Source organism: Saccopteryx leptura, chromosome 8 (assembly GCF_036850995.1).
Source record: "Saccopteryx leptura isolate mSacLep1 chromosome 8, mSacLep1_pri_phased_curated, whole genome shotgun sequence".
NCBI classification, from domain to species: Eukaryota; Metazoa; Chordata; class Mammalia; order Chiroptera; family Emballonuridae; genus Saccopteryx; species Saccopteryx leptura.
In genome coordinates, this window is record NC_089510.1 from 61,405,409 (window position 1) to 61,432,448 (window position 27,040).

Below are 27,040 nucleotides of genomic sequence, written 5' to 3' on the forward strand. Positions count from 1 at the left end.
TCAAGTCATCACATAAAAATCATTGTACAGAGGAGGAAAACAGAATCTTGTGACTGTAGTCTTAAATAAACACTTGATTTTAGAAAAAAGTAACTTAGGAAATAAAATTTCAAATAAGCTGACATGCTATTTTAAATGATGCTCTGAAGCCTTTTACATTTCATATTAACATGTATAAGCAATGTATAAATATTAACAATGGTTATAAATATTTCTCAAAATGAATTTTCACAACCAAAGCTACACTATTTTGAATGACTAGGAAATCACAGATCTTTCTCCTACAATTAATAGAGGCACTTCACATGTCATTTTACACCCTGAGTTAATAGTCACTAGAGATTGACAGCTCAAATAAACTTGCCTTGCAAAGAATGCATATAAATGCCTTGGAAATAACCAATATGATCATACCCCAGGGATGTTATTTACTTTGCAGCTCCTTAGAAGTCACACATACCATATCCATCATAAGGTTTTAATGGGGGTAGAAGTGAACTGTAATAGAATTACCATTTCTGGTCACCTGTTCTTGAATTATTGATGTAATCTTTCACTGTTGTCCCCCTTAAGAATTTGTTATCTAATCAATTGTTGAATCCTGTTGACTTGAGAGCAGTAGTGAAAAAGTCCAGAACGGAGATGTATCCCTTGTTCGCATTTCCTAGGCTGTTATATTCTTGAGCAATTACAAAAGCTCCATCCAGTTTCCCTTTTCTTTTAGCTCTTCTTAATCTATTTTTAGCCAACTGGTTAATTTTTTAACAATACTGATGGAATGCTGTGCTGTTATTTTTTCCCCAAGTTTCTAATTGTTTCTATTTTATTTCAATAATTTAATAATCTTGGTGCTCTAGACAGATACTCAGGTTTTCCTATCATCTGGCCCTTTTGTTTTATCAACTCACCCCCCAACATTCCTTTAATACAGGGGTCCCCAAACTTTTTACACAGGGGGCCAGTTCACTGTCCCTCAGACCATTGGAGGGCCGGACTATAAAAAAAACTATGAACAAATCCCTATGCACACTGCACATATCTTATTTTAAAGTAAAAAAACAAAACGGGAACAAATACAATATTTAAAATAAAGAACAAGTAAATTTAAATCGACAAACTGACCAGTATTTCAATGGGAACTATGCTCCTCTCACTGACCACCAATGAAAGAGGTGCCCCTTCCGGAAGTGCGGCGGGGGCTGGATAAATGGCCTTAGGGGGCCGCATGCGGCCCGCGGGCCGTAGTTAGGGGACCCCTGCTTTAATATATATATTTTAATGTTTTATTTTTATTTTTTATTTTATTTTTTGTATTTTTCTGAAGCTGGAAATGGGGAGGCAGTCAGACAGACTCCCGCATGTGCCTGACCGGGATCCACCCGGCATGCCCACCAGGGGGCGATGCTCTACCCATCAGGGGCGTCGCTCTGTCATGACCAGAGCCACTCCAGTACCTGGGGCAGAGGCCAAGGAGCCATCCCCAGCGCCCGGGCCATCTTTGCTCCAATGGAGCCTCGGCTGCGGGAGGGGAAGAGAGAGACAGAGAGGAAGGAGAGGGGGAGGGGTGGAAAGGCAGATGGGTGCTTCTCCTATGTGTCCTGGCCGGGAATCGAACCCAGGACTTCAGCACTCCAGGCCAATGCTCTACCACTGAGCCAGCTGGCCAGGGCCTTAATGTTTTATTAATTTTAATTTATTGTGTTAACATAGATTCAAGTGTCCCACTCAATATAACTCCCTCACCCCCAACTTTTTGTCCCCTATTATCCTCCCTTTTGGTCTCCTCCCCCTAACTCCCTCCCCCCTTCCGTTTGGGATTTTCCTTTTATATTTTTTATATTCAATTCTTCTAAGTCTCTAAGATTTTTATGCTAGATGCCATTGTTTAGTGAAGCCTTCTATCACAAGGCTTTTAACCTACCCACCTCAAAAACAACCTTGAAAGGGATGTTTAAATACTAAAAAAATTTAAAAAAATTTAATTTTAACTTTTTTTCTTTCTTTGTTTTTAATAAACACACACACAACCTACTGACTATCAAGCACTAAGGTAGATTATTTCAGCTCTGGAGAATAAATAATGATAGAATAAAACAAACTATGCTTATATGTTCACTTCTCTCTGGTGGGATGAACCGACCTTTAACTTCTTTTTAAGATGTTCTCTTTAAGCTATGGTGTTTTCTTCTGGCCATTTGAGTAACTGTCATGATTCTATTAAATCCTTGTGTGGTACAAGGAAGTACTTTCTAACAAGTAAGACAATGTCAAGGAGCATAAATCCCATAAATGATTCTGATTTTAATGAGATTCAAGCTGTCTTCTCGTGAGGAATTTTAAAAGGTGACTCATCACCAGAAACTAGATTCGATGAGACCTCATTTATTCAAAAGCTTTGAGAATGTGGCATTTCACATAACTCAATTTCTCAGATAGTTCAAATTACACTCTAAATCTTTCTCTTTAAAAAAAGTTTTTGAAAATGGATAACTGCCATTGTTTTCTATAGCACAGAATATTAGTCCATTATTTTTTTCTGATTGATTTTGGGGATATCAATATAATTATCCGTTATGCTGTTATAGATCAAGATAGTCTATTTTTGGTGGCTTTAATATCTTCTTTATTGTTGGGTGGGCAGCTGATATTTCTTAATTTTGCTTCTTACTGCGGATATTTGTCTTTCATTTCAGTCTCGTTTCCTGCCTTTATCTTTTGTGAACAGAAAAATAGGTGGTCAAACAAACCAAAAGTTGTAGTTTACAAAGAAGGACAAAATACTTGTATATGACAGTATACAATTTACATAAAAAATTAATAGATGTTATTTTGTTTAACCCTCATAGCAAATCTAAGTGGTAAGTATTACTTACACTTTAAAAATAATTGAACGGCAGGTTCAATTTATTTTTTTAAAATTTATTTTTATTAAATTTTTAAATTTATTAACCTAACATGGACTCAAGTGTCCCACTCAATATAACACCTTCACCCCCCAACAATGTGCACCCCATTATACCCCTTCTGTCTCCCTCCCCCTGACTCCCTTTCCCCTCCCCTCTGGGATTTGCTGTCCTGTTATCTGTATCTCTGTGTTATGTATATATAAATTCACTAATCCCTTCACCTTCTCTGATCCCGACTCCTCATCCCCCTTCCCTCTGACAGCTGTCCCTCTGCTCCCTGTGACCCTGCCCCTGCCTCTATTCCATTCCTCAGTTCAACATGTTTATTAGATTCCACATATAAGTGAGATCATATGATATTTTTCTTTCTCTGACTGGATTATTTCACTTAGTATAAAAATTTCCAGGTTCATTCATGCCATGGCAAAAGGTAAGATTAGTACATTATATTTTTTAAGTCCATATTGTCAGTAAGGTTTAACTATAGAACTTGAACCCAAACCTTTTGGTTCCATGTATGATACGTTTTTGCTTTGCAGTATAGTTCCCAGTAATTTGACAAGGCTCTGAGTAAGAGCTCAATGAGTAGTAGGCAAGACTTTGTAAAAATATTTCCTAGTTCTCAATAGCCTTATCTTTTTTTTTTTTTTTTTTTTTTGCTTGGGTTCAAAGATGTTTAGAAGAAGGGTTAAAGTCTTTAGAAGTATGGTCACTGACTAATGAGTGGTTATTTTGCTGTTTCTATCCAGCAAATATCACAATTTAGCTCTATTGTTAATCCAAATTCGGAAGGACCCGAAATATGGAAGACAGGAGCAAGGTCCGTTGTTTACACATTAAAGCTTTATTGTCTAGCTTGGCCAAACGGCGGGAAGAGTGCGCTGGCCCTTTGTTCTACTTAGTTTTTATAGTTTTGTAAGTGGGAAGTACAGAAGCAAAAATTGCAATTAGGAGCCCCTTACCGCTATTGGTTATAGTCATATGTCCTTTAACATGATAGGACCACGTTCAATTTGCAAACCATACATCATTTTGGAGAAAACAAAATTTATAAGTTAACACAATGGTAGAAAGATATCTCTTTACATATTAAAAGGCCTTCCTATATTTTCTAGTGTTCATCCGCCATCTCTCTGTCCAGAGTCAGACATATTAACCACATGCATTTACATAAGAGAGGTAGTTTCCGTGGGGACAAATGCCCGCAAATGGCTCATGTTATAAGAAAAGGTTTATTTTGGCTTTTCCCTTCCTGCACCTGGCTAGCCATTCACTCCTTTCCCCACAGGTGTGGTGCAATGTCAGGGAATCTATGCTTTCCTTCCCTTTTCATTTACAATACAATGGCAAGAGCCATCCTGGTTATGCCAATCACACAGTACAGAGACTATTCTCACAATTTCTCTGCACACCTTAACCCAAATTAATAAAATGTTCTCCAAGCCTCCTAAAATATTAATATTAATTCTGTAGCCTTTTGGTACTTTACAACATCTGCAGGTGAAATGGCTCAGTGGCTCCTCACATGAACTATAAAATGAAACTTTGGACAGCTTGCCTATTAAACATAGTCAATTTCTAGAAGGTGTGGAATGTGGGTGCTTTACAAATTTGAGAGTTCACCAGTGTTATCTTCATGAGGACTCAATGAAATTACTGAAAATGAGAATTTCCAGTAGCAGAGTTCATCAATGAGCTCAAACTGAGTTGATTTGTAGCAGACTCTCGGTTTTAAGGACTGAAAATGGAGAGTAGAGCAGGTTTCCACCTTTTCTACTTTTATTTGACCTTGTAGCAGAGCAAAAGAGGGAAAGAAGAAGGGAAACACAAAAGTTAATACAAGATTTGCCTACCCAGTCAAAATGAATTTAATGCCTTATAAGGAATAAGATTAGCTTTGAAGCAAAAGATTATAACTTTGTAGAATATTTTATAAATTTCTGAGTTTAAGGAGTATTATTTCCCATGACTCCTCATCTGAATGAGGACATGTTCTACTCTTAGATGGGGCCAGACATTATTGTGGCACTGACAATACTAAGGTATTCTCCTAGGCTTTTTTTCATGGAGGTTTCTTCTAAGGTAGAGGTAATATGGAAATAGGCAATATAAAGCAAGAGAATAAAAACATGAGGGTCATTTCATGATGACTTTAGCTGACTTTCCTTTGTGACACTCATTTAGGACTTGCTGGAAGATCAAGGACGGAAATTTATTTAAGGAACTAAAAGGTCACACATGGGTAGATGGTGTGTGGAAAATGAGGAGAACAACAGTCAGGACAGGAAGGGGGATGTATATGTAAAAGAACAGGAATCTTGTTTATTGATGAGTATGGAACTTCATTAATATGTATAGTCTGAAGTGGCCTGACAGTATTGTTCAACCCTTATCATGTAGATTTCTCCAGGCACTGATGGGTCAGCAGAATGCTGTGGGACTTTTCTGCTGTATTAGAATAAAGAGAACTTTTGACTGTTTGAGTTTTAACAAATGAGTTTAGTATCTGAGATCTCTTATTTCAGGAAGATTCCAGATAAAATGAAAGGAGACTACTCATTTGCTTAATACCTGTATCTATTTGTCTATTTCCCTTGTTAGAAGACTGATCTCTACGCTGGATCAAATAAAAGAAATAATATGAAAAATTTTTTTTTTTGCTCAAGACAGGTATAATAGTCAGCTATTTTTAAAATAAATTTAAGATCCTAATTGTATAATTGTCAAACAATGTACCAGGGAAGTATAAAGAATCAGGTGGGTGTTTGAAAACGAGGCTTATCCAGAATGGTTGTAGCAAAATGCACTAACAGAAAGCTGTTCCTTAGAGGTCCTAGATGCTCAAGTAGAGAAGGGCCCTGTTCATGAGGTCTGAGTTCCTTTCAGAATTGGGAAAACTAAACAGGGGGAAGTTAATTTCACACATATGGATTCTAAACAGTAGAATCAAGCTCTTCTGACTCTGCTTAATCACTTTTCTCCTTCTTTGTCACATTCTTATTCTTACTGGAAAATCCAAGCATAATGTTGAAATGGAAAATATACAAATTTCTAAAACCAAAGCTAATCCTATTTTTGCAACAGTGGGGTAACTCATCACTATAAGGATAATTTAATTTGGTAGGTCTAGTATTGCCATCCATCTCTTTGATGTTTCTAATTTTGGCATAGATAGCAAGTAATCTATATCTGTCTTTCAAGAGTGTATCTCCTACATAATTGCTAAGCCAAATAGAATAAATCATCACCACATTAAATATAGGGAACCGGAGACAGAGATATCAGTTTATCTTATGAACTTTATAATACAAAGTAAGAAATAGCACATTAGGTTTGTAGATGTTTTTAAACATTTTATGAAGAAAAAAAACAAAGGGGAAAATCAGTTCACTAGAGAAGAGCTATTCACTGATTAGAAGGCATTTGACACTAAAAGCCAGAAGAATGTAGTTGGTACAGGATATTCCTTTTCTCAAGTAATATATTTCTTTGCTGCTTTAATAACATGGAGGTTATTGTATTTCCCAAGGAGTGTTTTATGCAAAAGAAGTTGCTGAATATGAATGCTTTTAATAGGCTATAGTTCATGAAACAATAACTTACCTGAGTATATCAACAAAAGGAAAATAAAACAGTATAGTATTACCTTCTGGTTGAAATGGCTATCAGAGAACGTAGTTTATTATTTTGAAAAAGAAAAATAAATTTATAGTTTGAAGTGCCAAAAAAATAAGCTTGTACCTGAATATTTTGTTTTTAATTAACTGATACCATGTTTTTTATTTTAGGTAAAGCTCTAGAATAAAGCTTAATAATGCATATGTATAAAAGACTGTCTCACATGTACCAAAAAAAAAAAAAAAGAAATTTGCATAGAGGATTGATTTTTGACAACTGTATTAAACATATTCATCAGTTGAAATTCTACTGATCAAACGTATATGGTGCATCCATTATGCGACATGCATGGTCATGGAAATGATTGAAAATCCAAACATGGTGGTGACTGTCCCTGAAAGTCTGTCATCAACAGGGAAAACACATGAAACTGTAACAAAAGGTTGACAATGATCTGTTGAAACAGATGCACAAATAAAGCCATCTATCAAAATACAGAGAAAGGTTAAGCTCAGCTTGGGTAATTTGGAAAGGCTTTAAAGAGAGCTACAGTTTGAAAAGCTGACTCTGAGGCAAGAGGTAAACAGAGTTCATTCCAGAAAGTAAGGTAAATTGTGTCCAGAAACAGGAAAGTTCATAGTAAACTGGAATCTGGAGAAAGTAATTGGATAAGGCTGCAGAACAAACAGCAATAAAGAAATGTAGAATGAAGGGAGGCTCCAATATTGTGCTTCATTTTCTGTACTGTCAACCCAATAAATTAATTATGTAGCAGTTATAGGGAGATCACACATGGGAAAGCTCCAGGGACAACTCATGGAAGGGGTCTGAACCTGCAGATTAGACGTGGAAGCACTGAATATCCCTGCACTTCAGTCTTTTTAGCTAATTAGTAGCAGAAACTCCTTTTATGCCACTGGTGTCCTCATTGCTATTCCTGTGTCTTCCTGTAGGCAGCAGTTACCTAAACTCAGTCTATTCTAGTTTCTGGTTATGTTTAATGTATCTCCATTCTTTATATTACCAGGTAGTTCATTCCTTAATGTCTTCTGTTCACATGCCTCCAAGTCATCTCTCACTGAAATAATCTTCATTCCCTGCTTGGCTTAGGCAGCTACACTCCATCCTGCAAGATTCATCTCAAAGGATACTCTTTTGTGAGAAACTTTTTGATAGTACATAGAATAATTTTTTCAGTCCACTCAATGCTTTTAGAAGATTCTGCATCACACACCTCTATAGCATGTGTATTTGTGGTAGCTTGAAGAAGCTATGTCTGAGTTCAATCCTTAAGGTCAAATGGCTCAATGAAACACTAATAAAATATAAGCTTGTACCTGAATATTTTGTCTTGAAGTAACTGATAACATGTTTTCTATTTTAAATAAAATTCGACAGGAGGCCCTGGCTGGTTAGCTCAGTGGTAGAGCATTGCCCGGTGTGTGGAAGTCTCTGGTTTGATTCCCGGCCAGGGCACACAGGAGAAGCACCCATCTGCTTCTCCCCCATTCCACCCTCTCCTTTCTCTCTCTCTTCCCCTCCTGCAGCCAAGGCTCCATTGGTGCAAAAAGTTGGTCCAGGTGCTGAGGATGGTTCCATGGCCTCTGCCACAGGCACTAGAATGCCTCTGGTTGCAGTGGAGCAATGAATGCCCCAGATGGGCCAAGTATTGCCCCTTGGTGGGCATACTGGTGGATCCCAGTCAGGCGCATGCAGGAGTCTGTCTGTCTGCCTCCTCCCGCTTCTCACTTCAGAAAAATACAAAAAAAAAATTCTAGAGGAAAGCTTAACATATACTGTAAAAGGCTATCTACCATGTACAAAAATCAATTTATTATAGAGTCCATTTAGAAGAACATGTTAACATTATTACACTGCTTTACATAAATCATAGAACATGACTGCTTTATCAACACTTGGAGAGACCCAGGGGAACAAGGCATTTCACATTTCTCTGTTGCTGAGACCTAACCTGGTTTAGCTTGGCAACATATTGGCTAAATAAATGATTGAAAAAGGGAGTTGTAGGATTTATTCTTATTTGGTTTCATACAATATCTTAAGAATATTTTCTCATTACAAAGAGTCTATTGAACTGAAAACTGATATTTAAAAAAGTTCTGAAGATATAATCCAAGATGATTGTGTCATTAGATAAAACACAGAGAATATTTTTTTAAATCTCTTACATCTCTTTACAGGCAACCACATACAATAATATATATGTGAAAGCATTCCAATTTAATTATCTCAATGAATGGTGTTGTTCATTTACATTGTGGCATTAATCACTTCTTATCACAAGATTATACCCCTTATACATATACATATATATATACAGACTTAAAGTAAGATGATATTCTACCTACCTTCTTGGGAAATAAAGCAGAGAAGAAAACATCTTTTGCTATCAAAGTGTAGTGAGTCAGGAATTATGTATTATATGAATGTGTGAGATAAGAATAAGTTTCTATGACATGCTTAATACATTTACTTTCCTTTTACAAGTTGCTTATCCCTTCAAAAATGGCTTAAAAACAAAGCAAGGTGTTTAAGTTCTATGTGTTGTATTGACACTACTCTTTGTCTTATACATTGGAAAATTATATTAACATCCAATAACTTTTGTGTGTGAAAGGTGACAGATCATAAGATTTAGAAAAGAAAGGTGGACATAGTGGAACAAAAGGCCCACGATTTACTAGAATGTCATGACCTTTGGTACACAATTAAAAGTTCCCAGGATATGAGATATGAATATGACTGACTCATGAGTTAATGACAGAACACAGCTGGAGCTTTAGATCATAGACCAATACGTTATTGGACACATGACTTCCCAGCTACTTTTTCCAGCCACTTTTTTTTTCCAGCTGGAATATGTTTCTAAAGCCAATCATCTATTCTCTCTGTGCCTACTTTGTGAAATACAATTTTAGGAGAGAGAGCTTGTTCTTCACACACACTTCTTGGGCTTTTCCTTTTTCTGCCTATCCCATTTAATAACATCTTAGCCTATGTAGGAAGTTGAATCAAGGTTCTCTTAGAGAACATATTTTATATTACCTACTATATAATGCAGAATGGGAATGAAATTTGTCTCTACTTCCTAGGAGGTAACCTTGAAATCCTTCAAATTTTTCAGAGTATCTTTCTGATTCATGATGAACCTTTCAGGCCACATCTGACAGTTTATCTTTACAAGGTGACTCACAGTGAGCCCTAGTTAGTTTACGCAATGAAGACATCTCAAAATGAAAGTTGGGCCATGCCAGAAAGGAAAATCATGTGATTAGAAAGTTGGGGCTTTGAGTGAACTGAAATCCATGTGATATCAGTCTACCCCCTTGGGAGAGAAAGGGGAGCTGCATATTGAGTTCAACTGTGTAGTCAATGATTGAATCAATCATACTTATATGGCAAGATTCCAATAAAGACTTTGGGTAGGCAATCCCTGGTTATTATTACTCTGAATATCGTCACATATCAAAGTTCTGGGGAGGTAATGTGACTTGGAGACAAAGGAAGCTTTGCATTTAAAACCATTCTAGACTTTGTATCTTTCTCTTTGACTCATTCTGATTTGCATCCTTTTTGCTATAATAAAACTGTACTCCTAAGTTTAGTGCTTTTTTGAATTCTGTGAGTCTTTTAAGCTTATAATTAAACCTGAGGGGGTAGTGGTAGCCTCTAAATTTGAAGCCAGCTGGTTGGAAGTTAGAGCAATCCAAACTTGTGGCTGGTGTTTAAAATGAGGGCACCCTTATAGAGGACTATGCCTTTAACCTTTAAAGTTTGGCCCAATTCTAGGTAGTTGGTGTCAGAAGGCATTGTGACTACTTTATTTTTATAGGGTAAATTTGAGCTAAGAGGGCTTAGTAATGTTCCCAGTGTCGTATTGTGTTAACAAATAACCTGGGATGAGAGTCAGGTCTCATTTCCTTCTCTTGGTGTTATTTGTTATACTGTGCTAGATATCAACTCAGATTTTCATCTTCATCTTCAAAGTAGAACTGTGATAAAAAATCAGAGCAAGCAGAGGAATGGGCTGCTGGTATGGGCAAAATCCTTTGTTATTATGCCCTCTGATAGCAGCTGGTAATTATATTGATGGAAGGTTTAGAAAGTGCTGGGTACTTTGTTAAACACTTTCCAGTCATGATCTTTACAACCTTTTAAATATCTCCATTTAACAGATAAAGAAACCCAGGATCATGGACTCTAAGTAGCTTGCCTCAAAAAGTGAAGATAATAAATCACAAAAACTAGAATTTGGAAGAGGCAATACGAAGCCTTAAGAAAACAGATTCTGAAGGTAGCTAACCTTGGTTTCTATACCAGTTTGATTTAAATTGTGAGATGTTTTACAAATTACATTTTGATTCTTCCTATAGAAAAACATCAGATTTGAAATTAAAAAGATTTCTTTAAAAATGAGTAGTACATGAATACAATGCAATATCTGCCTCCCATATTTTTAATAGATTTAAGAAATAAAAATTATGAAATACAATTAACATATGACTTTTGCCTTGTCTGTTATAAAAAACTTTATAAGAAGTATTAAAGAAATAACACCCCATTCAGAATGAAAACTTGGACTAAAAGTTATGTGGCCTTAGCCTGATGCAGTGGATAGAGCGTTGGACTGGGATGTGGAAGACCCAGGTTCGAGACCCCGAGGTTGCCAGCTTGAGCGCAGGCTCATCTGGTTTGAGCGAAGCTCACCAGCTTGGACCCAAGGTCACTGGCTTAAGCTAGGGGTTACTCAGTCTCCTGTAGCCCCACGGTCAAGGCACATATGAGAAAGTAATCAATAAACAACTAAGGTGTCACAATGAAAAACTAATGATTGATGCTTCACATCTCTCTCCATTCCTGTCTGTCTGTCCCTCTCTCTGACTCTCTCTCTGTCTCTGTAAAAAAAAAAAAAAAAAAAAAAAAAGTTATGTGGCCTTAAGCAAACTCCTTATCCATTTGATGAGTCTGACATTTCCTCTATTAAATGGAGATCCTAAGTGGTACCTGTGTCATTGTAGAGCCCATAGTCACCGCCCCTGTCGTGGCCAAGCAGGTGCAGGTTCACATTAGATTCAGATAGATGGTAGAGAAACAACGGAGCCAAGAACTGGTGGGCCATTACCTTTATTATAGCCTTGCTCTGGCGGGCAAGTAAATACACACACTGGAAAAACACTTCCCTTTCCATTCAGGGCTCCCAAAGCCACTGACTTTCTCCCGGTTTTCCTGGAATCAAAGGCCCCACCAGCTCAGTCCCCTCTGTTCCCATCTCCTTCTCTCTGTACAAACTGGCTTCTTCCTCAGCACCCCGCCATCTTGGCTGCTTCCTCTGCAACAATGTGGTCTCTTAGCTCCTCCTTCTTCCTTATTTTTAAAATATTTTGCCGTGACAACTCCTCCTCCAGCAAACATTAGCATAACCAAACCCCTTCCCAAGCATGAAGGTAATTAGCAGTATCAAGTGGCATCATCATCATGTGAGCAGCAGCCATTTTTAACAAAGTGAGTATAAAAATCACATTTTACAAACTTATTTGCCAAACAGTCATGGAGTTGCTGTGAGGTACAATGCTTTTGCACAGTGCCTTCCACATAGCAAACATGACAATAATTAGAGTTTGCTTTGTCAGTAATTATAATGATAATAACAGTCAACAAGTCAGCTGTTATTGCATAGTAGAACACATACTTTTTTTATCCTTATATGGAAGAAAAAGAATATTGAAGATGAAATCAAGTAACAAAGGATTTAACATGATACTGAAACAGCTGCCATCAAAGCTATAGGTACATTGGATACATTAATTCACTGAGTCAGCTGAGTGTCAGCTCAGATTAAGTACAACTCCATGAAATCCTTAAAGTCAAATGGCTCATAGAACGTGAACAGCATCAAATTAATTCAAATAAATCACACAAAATCCATCTATAGACATGGGAGATTTGCAAATCATTCTGTGAACTGCATGAACATGTGTTATGAATTTGTGAGTTTGGTGAAATGAATACTTTTAGGTTGAAGCAAAATGCAAATTTATAATTTGAAGCAGTAAACATATGTGAAAATAATATCAAGCTACCAAAAGGGGCACATGCAACAGAAGTTGCAGGAGAAAGACAGGAGCCAGGATCCTTTATCACTGAGGCCAGATTCCTGCTGCACTTCTACTTTGCTCCATTCCTTCTGGCATCTACACTGTCATGATTAAGTAGGATAAATGTTTCACACTGGGCTTCAGAGTGGTAAATAGAAAAACAAGACTGAATTACCAGGAAGAGCAAAGAGTCACTCTAAATTACTTTGTGTCTCAAGGACACAAGCCTCTGTGCAAAGGTGAAAGTAGATAGAAGAAAAACAGACGACTCCCACAGCAAACACAAGGTGTGAAATTTAACTGTGCTCAGTTATTAGAACTAAGAGAAGACTTGATCATTGTTTTACACTTGCCTGATGCCGCTCTTCTTTTGAGGACATGTGTGAGCGCTAAATCCTCATTTATTTACAAAAGCTGCAAACCTATTAGCAGCATAATGTAGGGATTAAACTTTTTTTTTTTAAATAAGAAGGCATCTCATTAATGAGAAGATTTATTAGACAACTAGGTGTTTTAATGAATCAGTTTGTGGTTAACTCAAGGAAAATAATAAAGTTGTTTAAAATGGGGTTACATTTGAGGTCAGACTTTTAAAAAAATACAAAATTATCTGGATAATGGGATCTGTTAATCACTGGATGTGTGTGTGTGTGTGTGTGTGTGTGTGTGTGTGTGTGTGTTTATAGGTCTGTATGGCATAGAGTCAAAGTTGTCAGCCTGAGAAGCACATTATTAACCTTGAATTTAGTGTAGCAGAACTTGTGTAATAAAACATACCTGTGTTAAAAAGTAAAATTCAATCAAGTAAATTTGAAGATTTAATTGGCTTTATTAAGTGATCAAGCATCTGGCAGCATCCCATCCAGCAAGTAAAAAGGCATTCAGAGAGGTGACAAAAAATGGAAGGTAGTTATAAGACAAGTAAAGAAAGACGCTAATAAAGAAAAGAAAGAATTATTTTGGGGCCAGGAGAATTTTCCTTTGGGGGAAAAGAAAGTGAAGAATTTTTATCATACAGATTGTCTCTTGTTTCTATGGGTGATAGAGAGGGCCTACCTGACAAATTCCCTTACTGGTGTTTGACCAGAAAATTACAAGCTGGTTGACTCAGATTACATTTCTGGGAGAGGCTGAAACTGCAGTTAGGTTAACTGTTAAATTTCGGTTTGGCATCATGGGCTTTTTGCATTAGTGAGGCCATTTTAAGGCTTGCAAGTTTTTCTTTAATACCTGTAAAGAACAGCATGGCTACTCCTGGTATAAGATGCCAGCTCTAAGCATCCTTTCACAACAAGACAGAAAAATTGAAAATTAAAATTGATTTAAAAAAATCTAATGATATAATTATGAGGCAGATGCTAATTAAAATTAATAATATACTACCCAAATTTCAGCTTATGGTTTTGTTTTGGGTTTTTTTGACAGAGACAGAGAGAGAGAGAGTCAGAGAGAGGGATAGATAGGGACAGACAGACAGGAATGGAGAGAGATGAGAAGCATTAATTTTTTGTTGTGGCATTTTAGTTGTTCATTTATTGCTTTGTCATATGTACCTTGACTGTGGGGCTACAGCAGACTGAGTAACCCCTTGCTCAAGCCAGTGACCCGGGATCCAAGCTGCTGAGCTTTGCTCAAACCAGATGACCCACGCTCAAGCTGTTGACCTCGAGGTCTCAAACCTGAGGCCTCTGAATCCCAGTCCAATGCTCTATCCACTGTGCCACTGCCTGGTCAGGCTAACTTATGGTTTATGTTGCTTTTTATTCCCCCTTAAAATGCATCATTCTCCAAAATGTTAATTGATTCATATTTATTTACCTAAATATAACCCAGAATACAACTGGGCAGTTTGTGTGAAAATAAATTAATGCCATTTAAATTGGAGCAAGCAAAGGCTATTTATTGAGAGCTTGCTAGAGGGGGTCGCCACCATCATTTGTGTTCAGCAGAGATGCAAAGGCAGGCAGAAGTGTGGGAAGCTTCATAGCAAAGAAAGGGAAGGCTGCAGCTATGCCCTCATTGGGATGTTGTTGCTCTAGAAAAGCCAGAGCAGGGCTAACTAGAAGCAGGGCACTTTATGTGAATTATGTATTTGTCTTTCTTCAGTTCATCCTAAATCAGAAATGGGAGCAAATATAAAGGACAGTTATTCATCAAGTCCTGGCCATTTGGGACTGGGGTTATTGTTCAACTTCTTGGGCAGATTGCCACATAGAGTAGTAAGCCTTCCTGGAGTGATTACTATACAGAGGACATGGTTTTTTTGGGCTGATGGTTGCAGGTTGTGGGTCAGTCTTATTTTATATATAGACTAGCCATAACAGTCTTGTATATTCAGCCTCTCACAAGTATTGAAATCTGGCAAGGACACATGGCAATTGGAAGGGACAGCTCTCACCAAAAAAGTACCAAAGACAGCAACAGAAATGGGCAGGCTATGAGTAGCAATGCTTGCTGGCAGCTGTGCTTTGCATGTGTCACCTGGATTTAGACTCATGAAGAACCAGCGGGAAGGAGGAGAGAGCTGCTCCCTGAGGAGCTCAGCGAGGGCACTGGGGAGAGGCAGCTTGGGGAGCGGCGCTGCATGCTGCTCCTCTGCTGAGGGTCTGAGGGGTTACACCACCTCTGAAGTGGACTGAGGGACACCAGGACTGGTCTTTTTATGAAGATAAATAAGGAAAAAAAAAACACTTTAAAAAATCACCATGTACCTTAATGGAAAATTCTAAGTAATAAAAGAGCAAGCACACACCCAGGACACTCAAAAATAAACAACAACAACAAAACAAACAAAATCATAGCTTCTGAAAAGCTGCTACTGTAGATTCTAAAAGGAAATTTCAAGAATTTGTTTTCAGATCTTCTTTAAAATCAAACAGAGGATGACCTCAAGACCCTTTTCTTTTTCTTTTCTTTCTTTCTTTTTCTTTTTTTTTTTTTTTTTTTTTTGATTTTTCTGAAGTTGGAAACAGGGAGGCAGTCAGACAGACTCCCATATGTGCCTTACCGGGATCCATCCAGCATGCCCACCAGGGGGCGATGCTCTGCCCATCTGGGGCGTTGCTCTGTTGCAACCAGAGCCAGTCTAGCGCCTGAGGCAGAGGCCATAGAGCCACCCTCAGTGCCCGGGCCAACTTTGCTCCAATAGAGCCCTGGCTGCGGGAGGGGCAGAGAGAGACAGAGAGGAAGGAGAGGGGGAGGGGTGGAGAAGCAGATGGGTGCTTCTCCTGTGTGCCCTGGCTGGGAATCGAACCCGGGACTCCTGCACGCCAGGTCGATGCTCTACCACTGAGCCAACCGGCCAGGGCCTCAAGACCCTTTTCTGCTGCAGCTCGGGAACTGTGAAAGGGTTCAAGTTCTTCCAGAAGGACCACAAGGTGGCGCTGATCCAGATGGGTTCAGAGGAGGAAGCCGTCGAGCACTCACTGACCTGCACAACCACGACCGTGGCAAGAAGCACCACCTGCAGGAATTCTTCTCCAAGTCCACTGCCCACGCTCCAGCACCAAAGACCAGCCTCCCCCTCAGTCTCTGCGGTAAGTTCCATCATTTCAGAAAACAGCCACTTTAAAAGCAGCTGAAGTGACCTTAAAAATCAGAAGTTTTGCCTGACTAGGCGGTGATGCACTGGATAAAGCCTCCGACTGGGACACGGAGGACCCAGGTTCTACACCCCGAGGTCACTGCCTTGAGTGCGGGCTCACCTGGTTTGAGCAAGGGGTCATTCAGTCTGCTGTGGCCTCCTGGTCAAGGCACATATGAGAAAACAGTCAATGAACAGCTAAGGTGCCTCAAAGAAGAGTTGATGAATCTCTCTCCCTTCTTGTCTGTTTGTTCCTATCTGTCCCTCTCTCTGTCTCTGTCACACACACACACACACAAGATCAGAGGTTTTATTTTATTCTATTTCATTTTGAGATAAATTATTTTACCTTTTTAAAAAAAATAAAACTAACTCACCTTATTGAGATGGGGTGCCAGCCTCAAGCTCTTGATGATGTGTACAGTATGCCTGTTCTTCCCCATCCTTTGCCTGTACCTTCTGCAGCCTGCTGGTGGGCATTCCCTCCCCCCACCCATGCCCTGCTTTCTTGTGCCTAAAAACCCATTGCTCTGGCAGGGCCTGCTGCGGTAGCAAATTTGTAGGGGTTTCCAACACTGAGGGTACAGTCTCCTGCAGGGCATGTGCCTGGCATGGCAGAGGCTGCCCTCTGTAGGGTCTGCCAGCATCCCAACCCTCACTCCCTTTAACCACGTATGTGCTTCTCCCCAGGTCCGGTGAGGGGCCCCTCCCGGACTGAGACCTGCAGGGTGCGTTCCTGGCCTTCTTCAGCTTGGAGCTTTGTTTCATCGTAAATCTGTTTTGTGCGTTCATGCAGACAACCATGCCCAGCAAAATTTCCAGTTGACCAAATATTCTAATCTTCATTTATGTGTAAAAGAAATAGTTTTAAGTAACCTTTTATACAGCAAGATAATAAAAATTGTACGAGTGCAATTTAAATGTCCTCCTTTTATGACCTTGTATACTGTACTTTTTATTTTCTTCTTCATAATTAAATGGCAGGGCAGCATCCAGTTTTCAGGGCAGATGCTGTGGGAGCGACTGAGGAGCCCATGTTCTTCCTAGAGAGACCCAGGCCTGAGACCTCCAGATGCATTATGGGGCTCCTTGGATTACCACACAGTTCTGTTCTATGGCAGTGATGTGACCCGAATTTTGGTGTAAGTCAAAACACACCCTAGCCTAAGTCACTTACCTATCCTAACACAGTTGTGGAATCATCATCTAGAACATGAAAATACAACTTAGCCACAGAAAAATGGAAAAGACATAAATATACTGTATTATATACTGTACTATATTAACGGAAAAAATGACAAAAATGAGTTTAAAAAATTACTTATCTTTATTGGCCTGCACACTGGAAGGGGCATTGCAAGGTGGGAGAGAGTGACCTGTTGGGAGGAGGAAGCTGGAGAGGCAGGAGAACCTGCAGAAGGTGCTGGAGACACTGGGTCAGGTGAGTCAGAATTGCCTGAGGAACATGCAGGAGACACTGGAGACGATTCTACCTGTGCTACAGGTGTTTCATCTCGAGAAGCAGCTGATGTAGAGGGTACAGGATCTGTTACAGGCCTCTCTACCTTCTTAAAGAATTGTTCCTGGCTAGTATGTGAGGCTGATGACTTCTTCTCTTCTAAACTTTGCCGATAGCATTGCAAAGCATTCATAACAGCTCTGTAGACCTTACTGAATCTGTCATCGCTGGGGTCCTCAGCCTGAAATTTTGCCAGCCCATCCTCTACCATAGAAAAACCCAAGGAATAATGAGAACTGAGGAACGGAATTGAGACAGAGGAGGGATCAAAGGGACCAGAGAAAAAGAGGACAGAGGAAAAGGGGATGATAGGATGGGATAAAGCTGAAGGGAAGATGGGAGGGCGCTGTAGGGAGGGTGGCAAGGGAGATGTTGAGGGGAATAGGGGGGAGGGGGGATGCGTTCAGGGTGACCCTAGAATCTATGTAAACACAATTAATTAAATAAAAAAAAAACTTCTGCCAAACCCTTGGTAGTAAATCTCGGGTTCTGGGGTTTCTCTCTCTTCCTCTTCAACCAGCTGCTTCTCCAGCTGAATGAGGTCCTCAGCAGACAGTTCCTCTCCCTGTGATGCCAGTAGCTCTCTGACATCCATTGTGATGCCTTTCCTCCTCTTTGAAGCACTACGATCTGAAGACTCTGTCTTGCGTTTAGGAGACAAGATAAGGGCCAAAAAGTCACCAAACAAAGCAGCACAATCACCACACTTGCACTTTTAACAGTCCAAAATGGCTAAGTAAGTGTACTGGGGGGCGACAACTCCTTCACTTATATACTGTGTTACTGTGCATTCTTCTGCCACATGCAACCAAACTAGTTCGCCCATGTAGTCCGTCAGTACGACACTAAGGGCATAAACTGAAATACTGACGTCTTAATTTTTTAAGTTTTTATGGGAGTGGGCATTGTAAACTCAAAATATCATATGTCAAGACTGTTGTTACCCAAAGACCCCCTGAATACCTAATCTGTCCTCTGTCTGGGAGGTCAAGGGCTCTTCAAATTTCAGGGTTTCTTTTTTTCCTACAAAGTTGGACAAAAGTTTTTTTTTATTATTATTATTTATTTATTTTGTCTGCTTCTAACACTGGGACCCCTTAAAGTGGGACAGTAATCCTTAAGTCTTAACTGTCTCCTTTACCTTATAAAGTTCTTGCACTCATGGGTCCAAGAGACTTTCTTGTGCACAGACCTTATGCTGGCCAGGCCTTCTTCTTGGGGCATGGATCCCTGAGAGTTTATGTGACAGTGGGGACAAGGGTGTAAATATTTAGAGTTTTTATACCTCTTGTGAGACAGGAGGGGCAGTAAAGATACTTTTTTATGCTGATGCAGATGTATATTTTGATACCAGCAGTTACAGGAGTTTCGCATATTTCACTGCCCACCCAATGGCTTGTGATGTTGAAGTGATTGTATAACAACGCTGCCTTTTCCGCAGGTTTTCTGTTCATTTTGTAGAAAGCAGTTTGGCCAGTCTGGACTTCGAATATACTTTCTGTATCTGGCACTTGTTTCCCTCAAAGCAAAAAAAACACCAAGTAGACAAGATTTCTGTGAAAATGAGACCAGAAAGCGATAAGGCAGATGAAAATAGAGATAGAAGAGTGAGGAAGGATGGAAAGGAAAACAAAAATAAAACATCAGAATGTGAATCTTTATTAAAAATATCAAATTGATAATATAGTTCACAAACTTGAAATTCTCTCAGAATGAGGGAGAAAATAGCAAATTACTATAAAAGAATAAAAATATGATTGATATCGGTAGTAAATAAGCCAATAGCCTGCATATAATTGATAGTTCTCGGGGAGAGAAATAAACAAGAAGAATGCTATCAAATTATAATAATAATATGAAATAATCACAGCTAACCCTGGCCAGAGAGCTCAGTTCATTCGAGTATCATCCGGAAGTGCAGAAGTTGCTGGTTCGATCCCCAGTCAAGGCACATACAGGAACGAATCGATGTTCCTGTCTCTCTCTCTCTCATTCTCCCTCTCTCTTTCACTTTCTCACTCTCTTTATCTCTTCCTCTCTCTCTAAAAAAATCAATCAATAAAAATGTTTTAAAGAAATAAATATAGCTAACATTTATTAAGTGACTAATATTCTTCAAGTTATATGTTCTGTATTTTATTTGGATTTTTAAATTTAATAAACATAGTGGATCTATGAATAGTTTTGCAAAATTTGTGTACCATTGATTAAAGAAAAATAACATACAAATATTCTTAGCTTAATTTTCTTCTTCTCTCTCTGTCTCTTTCTGTCTCTCTGTTTCTCCTGCACTCCCTCTCTCCATCAGCAAATAATTCTAACTTGGTTTATCCCACCACCAACAAAACATGGACTCCTATGTTTCTCTAAGCAACAGCTATTTTCAGTTGTGGTGTGCTTGGCCTGTTGGCTATATTTTTTTAATTTATTTTTTATTAATTTTAATGCAGTGACACTGATAAATCAGGGTACATATGTTCAGAGAGAAAAACTCCAGATTATTTTGACATTTGATTATGTTGCATACCCCTCACCCAAAGTCAATTTGTCTTCTGTTACCTTCTATCTGGTTTTCTTTGTGCCCCTCCCCCCACCCCCTCTCTCTTTCTTCGCCCCCTCCCCCATCTCCCCTCCCCGTTACCATCACATTCTTGTCCATGTCTCTGAGACTCATTTTTATGTCCTGTCTATGTATGGATTCATATAGTTCTTAGTTTTTTCTGATTTACTTATTTCACTCCATATAATGTTATCAAGTTCTATCCATGTTGTTGTAAATGATCCGATGTCATCATTTCTTATGGCTGAGTAGTATTCCATAGTATATATGTATCAAAGCTTTTTAATCCACTTGTCCACTGATGGACACTTGGGCTGTTTCCAGATCTTTGCTATTGTGAACAATGCTGCCATAAACATGGGGGTGTATTTCTCCTTTTGGAACAGTTCTATGGTGTTCTTAGGCTATATTCCTAAAAGTGGGATAGCTGGGTCAAAAGGCAGTTTGATTTTTAATTTTTTGAGGAATCTTCATACTGTTTTCCACACCCCTCCTGCACTGAATAAATAGGGCTCAATGTTTCTTTTGTAAAAGAGAATTTTTTTTTAAAAAGCAATTGCAGTAAGATAGGTTATCAAAGATGTCATCAAGGATGTCACCAAGGACCCAAGTTCACTTTATTTTCCTGCTCTGAAATTCTTAGTATAAGGGTTGATACACTTTTTTTTCTGTAAAAGTCCAGAGAATAAATATATTAGGCTTTGTAGCCACAAGGATTCCCTGTTGGCTATATTTGACCAAACTTTCTTCTCAAGACTCTGCTTCCTTGGAATTTCTGAAGCCCCTCATCTCTGCTGTTGACATGCTGTTGACTCTTTGTAAGGCCCTCTCTTATTTGAGGGCAGGATTGGTGTCTTCTTTTGCTTAGGCCTCCCATCAGAAAGCCTTTTCTATTTTCAGTCCCATCTCGCCCTCTGGCAATTTATTTGGTCTTTGCTGTTTATATGCCAATCACTTTCAAGGTTACCAAATCTTTCCTTGGAGATATAGACTCTATTTTCCTGGCTATCAATATGTAACTCACAGAAAACGGCTCTTTTTAGATTCTTATCATTTTTTCTATAATAAGCCTCATCCCCTTTATTTTTATCTGACATGGGAAATGGCATTCCAAGATTTGGTGCAATTGCTCAGGCCGAACATCTTAGAAACATCTTTGTCAACCCTATTTCTCTAACACTGACCTCTAAACTACCATGAAACTCTCTCATCACTATGTCCAAATAGCCTAATTACAACCACGTTTCTACTCCTCTATTGCTACTGCTCATATTTAGTCATCTGGATTACTGCATTCATCTATGAACCCTTCTACCCATTTCTATTTTTTTAATGAACATTTTAAATTTTACTTATTGATTGATTGACTTTTAGAGAGAGAAAGAGAGAAAGAAATCAATTTGCTTTTGACCTGTTTATACATTCATTGGTTGATTCTTGAATGTGCCCTGACCAGGGATCAAACCTTCAAGTTTGGTATATCAGAACGGTGTTTGAACCAACTGAGCTACCCAGCCAATGTCTACCCATTTCTACACTTACAGAATTCTTCATCACCCAACCTTCCCATCCTCCAGCTATCTGCCATTCAGCACCCAGAAGAATTCTTTTTAAGAATGCTTTACATGTGAGATTATGTTCAACTGGGACCTCAGGGAATTAGGTTGGCAGCTATCAGGGCTGGAATATTATGCCTCACGGAAGTCAGTTTCAAGTACTTGGTTCATCAGAATTATCCAAGGACTTTCACAACTCAGATTCCTAGGCTGAGATCTCAATGTCTTCTGATACTATAGATCTGGGGTGGGTGCAGGGATGTACATTTCTAACGAGTTCCTAGTAATACTGATGATGTTGGTTCAGGGACATTTTGAGAATTACTGCTTAAGAAGACAACAGTGGTGGGGGAAAGCTTGGAGCTATTGGGAAGAGATAGAAACTAGAAAAAAAGCAAGGTACCCACCAAAGACAAAGCTCTCCTAGACATACCCACTCACTCCTGTCTGGTGTGTGTGTGGGATGGGGTTGTGTGCAGGAATGGGGTCTACTGAAAAGAAAGTAGAAACTCTAATCCAAGCTGCACTCTAAACTAGTTGTGTGACTTTAAACAAGTCTTTACACCTCTTTGAACCTCACACTGCTGGTGTGTAGGAACCTAAAAATTATATCTCAACTCACATAAATTGTTATCAGAACTAAATAATCTTTCTCAGTGAAAAATACTGGCACAAATTAAACTCTCAAAAAATATGTACTTTACTTTGATTTTATAAATTCCCTAAATCTTGTACTTTCCCATATTTACACTCTTCATTATTATTTATAATATGAGCTTATATCTTCAGCCAGACTCTAAAATAAAAGTGTTCTAGTGTGTTTGTCCAAGTATCCATTTTATCTCTTTCAACCATGTCACTATTCTGATAATTTCCTTTGTCTTTACTTATAACTTCTCCAGCATGATGATGTATATCCAAGATTTTGCTAAAAAAATTATATTGCAATGCATATACATGGTGTTCTGACTGGGAGGGAGGGAGTCTGTATTCCTGGCTCTAGAGCTGACTCTGCCAAGCAAAGAGCTGCATGAGCTTAGATATTAGATAAATCCTTTTACCTGCGTCTGTTCTCCTATCTGAAAATTTGAATAATGCCTAGTATTCAAAGTGTCCAGAATGCTTGTAATGAGATAGCAGTGAAGAATGTTTTCTTCTGTGAGTAATAAACCCTGCTAATCTACCTTGAATAAATAGGGCTCAATGTTTCTTTTGTAAAAGAAAAATTTTTTTAAAAAGCAATTGCAGTAAGATAGGTTATCAAAGATGTCATCAAGGATGTCACCAAGGACCCAAGTTCACTTTATTTTCCTACTCTGAAATTCTTAGTATAAGGGTTGATACACTTTTTTTCTGTAAAAGTCCAGAGAATAAATATATTAGGCTTTGTAGCCACAAGGATTTTGTTACTATGACTTAATTTTTCTTTGTAGTGTAAAAGTAGCCTTATAATATGAATGTAGACTTAGAGCGTAGTGTAGTGTAGTATAAATTAATTGTGACTGTGTTCCAATAAAGCTTTATTTACAACAATAGGCAATGGGCCAGATTCAACTGATAGACGCTAGTTTACTGATCGGTCTCACCTCAGTATGGCTACTGCACCTCTAGAAAGCACATTAGCATTCTCCTTTAAAAGAAAGTGTATGTTAAAAAGGGTGGAATGCAGAAGGGGCCTGCCCAATGGTCAGATTCAAATAATTTGACAACTGATCTCTGCCTTAATGACCGTTTTAAGTATAAAAAAACAATATACCAAAAAGTAGTTTATTCTTTTATGCATTGAATACTTAAGTAAGAACAATAAAAGTACACAAAACTAGATTGTAAAAAAGAGTTTTAAAATATTAATAAAACTATTAAATAATACCTGACAAAAAACAATAAAATGTTAATTAAGATGTTCCAATATTGCTTCTTGATTGGCATTCTCAATTGCAATTTTTTTCACCTATGGATGGAATTAACATTACTAGTGGTACTTAGAATACGCTGTCGCTCAGATGAGCATTTAGAAAGAATAAAGAATGTAAATATGTGATTTCTACATTGGGTGGCTGCCCAGGTGCCCACCTCAGAGAGAACCCTGATTACAAATGCCATTCTAACAATTGGTTAGTCAAACTAAAGAAAAAAATTAGGCATTGGTTCTGCCAAACTGGTGAGAACCAGTTGAATCCCACCACTGGGCCTACCCACCAAGTCTGTTTCTCTCCTGCAAGGCCTGACCCAGCGACTTTCTGTTATAGTGGTCAGAACTGCATCTGTGGTGGCCCTCATAGCTGTTCACTAGCATTCAGGTTCATCTCCTTCCAAGCACCTTCTTCACATTCCTGCTCAGAAATAAAGTGTGGCCAGTCACATCTTATTTCTGAGCCATACCTCAGTATACAGGTTGTTTCATCTTTCCCCATCTGTCAGTGTCTGCAGAAACATTCCAAATCACAACTGTATATGTCCTGGTCTCAGAAAGGACACATGGTCCCATGGAACACAGTTCACAATGACTTCCTTATATATAAAACTTGAGTTGAAAGACATATTTTTTGTTCTTCTACCACTTATACTTGGCAGTTTTTGTTATTTCCATCACCCAGACCCTATTCAGAGGCACAGGATCACCCAGACACCGAGGAAGGTCAGCATGGTTTTTCAGTCACCGTGATAAGCAGTGGTTCTCAACTTGTGATACCTGGACCAGCAGAAGCATTGCTTAATATCTTATCAGAAAGGAAAATTCTCATCTTCATCCCAGAGTGACTGAATCAGGAATTTGTGACTTGACAAGTTTTTCAAATGATTTTACTGCATGCTTTACTATCTCAGTAGTAAAAGAAAGAAAGAGAGAAAGGGATTGTAAATGGCTTTGGTTCCATACACAGTATGTGCAAAATAATGAAAAAAATGATACATTATTATGTCATTTGCTACTATATTATATTACTGTACCCAAGCAAAAATATAGATGTGAGTAGATGCTAGATATGTTGTATAACCTTCTTCAAATACTATCATTGCAAAGTTCCACTTTTCTTAAATGAACATTTCATTTACAATTACGGGTATATATTTCAGAAAACATATCTTGCTAATATAAGCACAAAATATGCAGAAGACATCAGATGTACAGTTTAAATATAATTCAATTTTATTTTTATATCTGATGTACAAAAAGCTAGTTCTGCAGTGCTGGTGTTCATATTACTGAATACCTTAAGAAAGCTTCCAGTTGAATCTAGTGATCTTTAGTCCAAAAGGAAATATTTTTGAAGTATCTCAAATCTTGAGCCAAAAATAAACTGAATGGAAGATTGAATCCACTTTCATTCTGTTTTACTTTTTAATTCTGTGAAAAGGACAAAAAAAATCATGGTTTGAAAGTTAAACATATATGACAGTCTTATCCTTAAAGTTATCTTAATGAGCATGGGAAGAAAAGGGGAATAGCAATAAATTGTGAATGGCCATCACTGCTTGAATATTCTTTTCCTTTCTGATCAATTATGACTGCCTTCCAGACTGCCTCCTCTTCACGTCACCTTCACTTTCCCCTTCCGAACAATAGAGCAGCTCTACATATTGCACAAAGCATTGTATTAAAAGCACATAGCAAAATCATGTTGCCATATGAGGTTATTTCATGCACTTATTCATTTATCCAACAGATATATAAAGTGATATTATGTGAAAACACTTTGAGAAACAACTGTAAGCAAATACACGTTTCATAAGGTAAGTATAACCTCTCAAAGAGCTTATGTTGTGATATTGAAAGGAAGCAAAACAACTAATGACTTCAGGACAATTTAATACTTGTTATAAGAAAGACATGAATATGGTATTTCTAAGTGTCTCAATTTCTTCCCTTGACATTTCCAGGTCTCCTGTCAACATCTCAGGCATGATCTTTGCCATGTGTTAAATAAATTAGCATAATAGCCCCTTACTGCTCTCTGAGTTACTAGTGTATGTGACCTCCAGTATATCCTCCACTTGACTGATGGACAATTGTAAGAAAAAGCAAATCTGAACATTTATTCCCTTGCCTACAAATTCTTTAATAGTTTCCCATTGTCAAGAAATACATTCCAAGCTCCTTAGCTTGGCATACTCTCTCCTGCTCTGGCTTCTATCTAGCTCAGCAATAGTATCTTTTTTCACTTCTCTAGAAACTTGTTTAGCTCCAGCTTTATTAAACTAGCTGAGGTTTTTAAAAACTGGGAGATTATTTCCACTTCTGAGCCTTCAATTATATGCCTCACTTCTATGTGGTTAGTACATTGCACATGATTTCAGCTTAAATATTACCTCTTTAGGAAAGTCTTCTTGACAACTCCACGGCTCCTACTTACCCCTAGTTCCTCTTTATCACACAACCCTGTTATTACCTTCTTTGTTACCTTATGTAATGTTCATTTCTCCCATTAGAATATTGCTCCTAGGGGCCAGGAATCTGTTTATCTTGGAAGCTGTTCAATCCCTGGAAGTAGTACTGTTTCTGTTACATAATGGCTGTTTCATGAAGACGGTTGAATGAAAGATATGTCCCATACAGCAAACAGATTCAAGGGCTCATTCTACTTCTGAATGACTTATCTACACTAGGGAGAGGGAAAACTCGGCACATTTGACCTTGATCCTAGACCCAATTCTCCAGCAAAACAATTCTGTCTTAGTAGAATGTGATGATAGTTTAAATTGGGACAAAGAATCCTTCCAAATTTCAAAACATGTCCCTCCATTATATAATGTTGGACCTATACTTATGCGCACAGTTGTTATTTTTCTTGAAGTAAGGTTCTTAATTTCTTGATTCCCTTCTTCCCTCAGGTTAAACAGCAAACTCTCCCACATATCTTCAAACTAATATTGTGACTTTACTAATATTGTGACAAAATAATAAGAACAATAAAATAAAACCCTGGCTTGTTCAATGGTTCTTAATTTATTTCAATAATGTTTGGCATGTGATTCATGTACTTATTAAGCCATCCAATATTGGGAGCGCTGCGAGGAAATAGAGTCTCTTTTTCTCTGAAGATGCTCAGCATAGAGTAGGGGATATAAACTTGATTTTAAAAACATATTTGACAATAGTTATGGCATTGAAAGGACTCCAGGTAAGACTGGAGGAGGGATACCTGAGTTCTATAAGTCACTGTGACATTTGGCTAGTAACTTC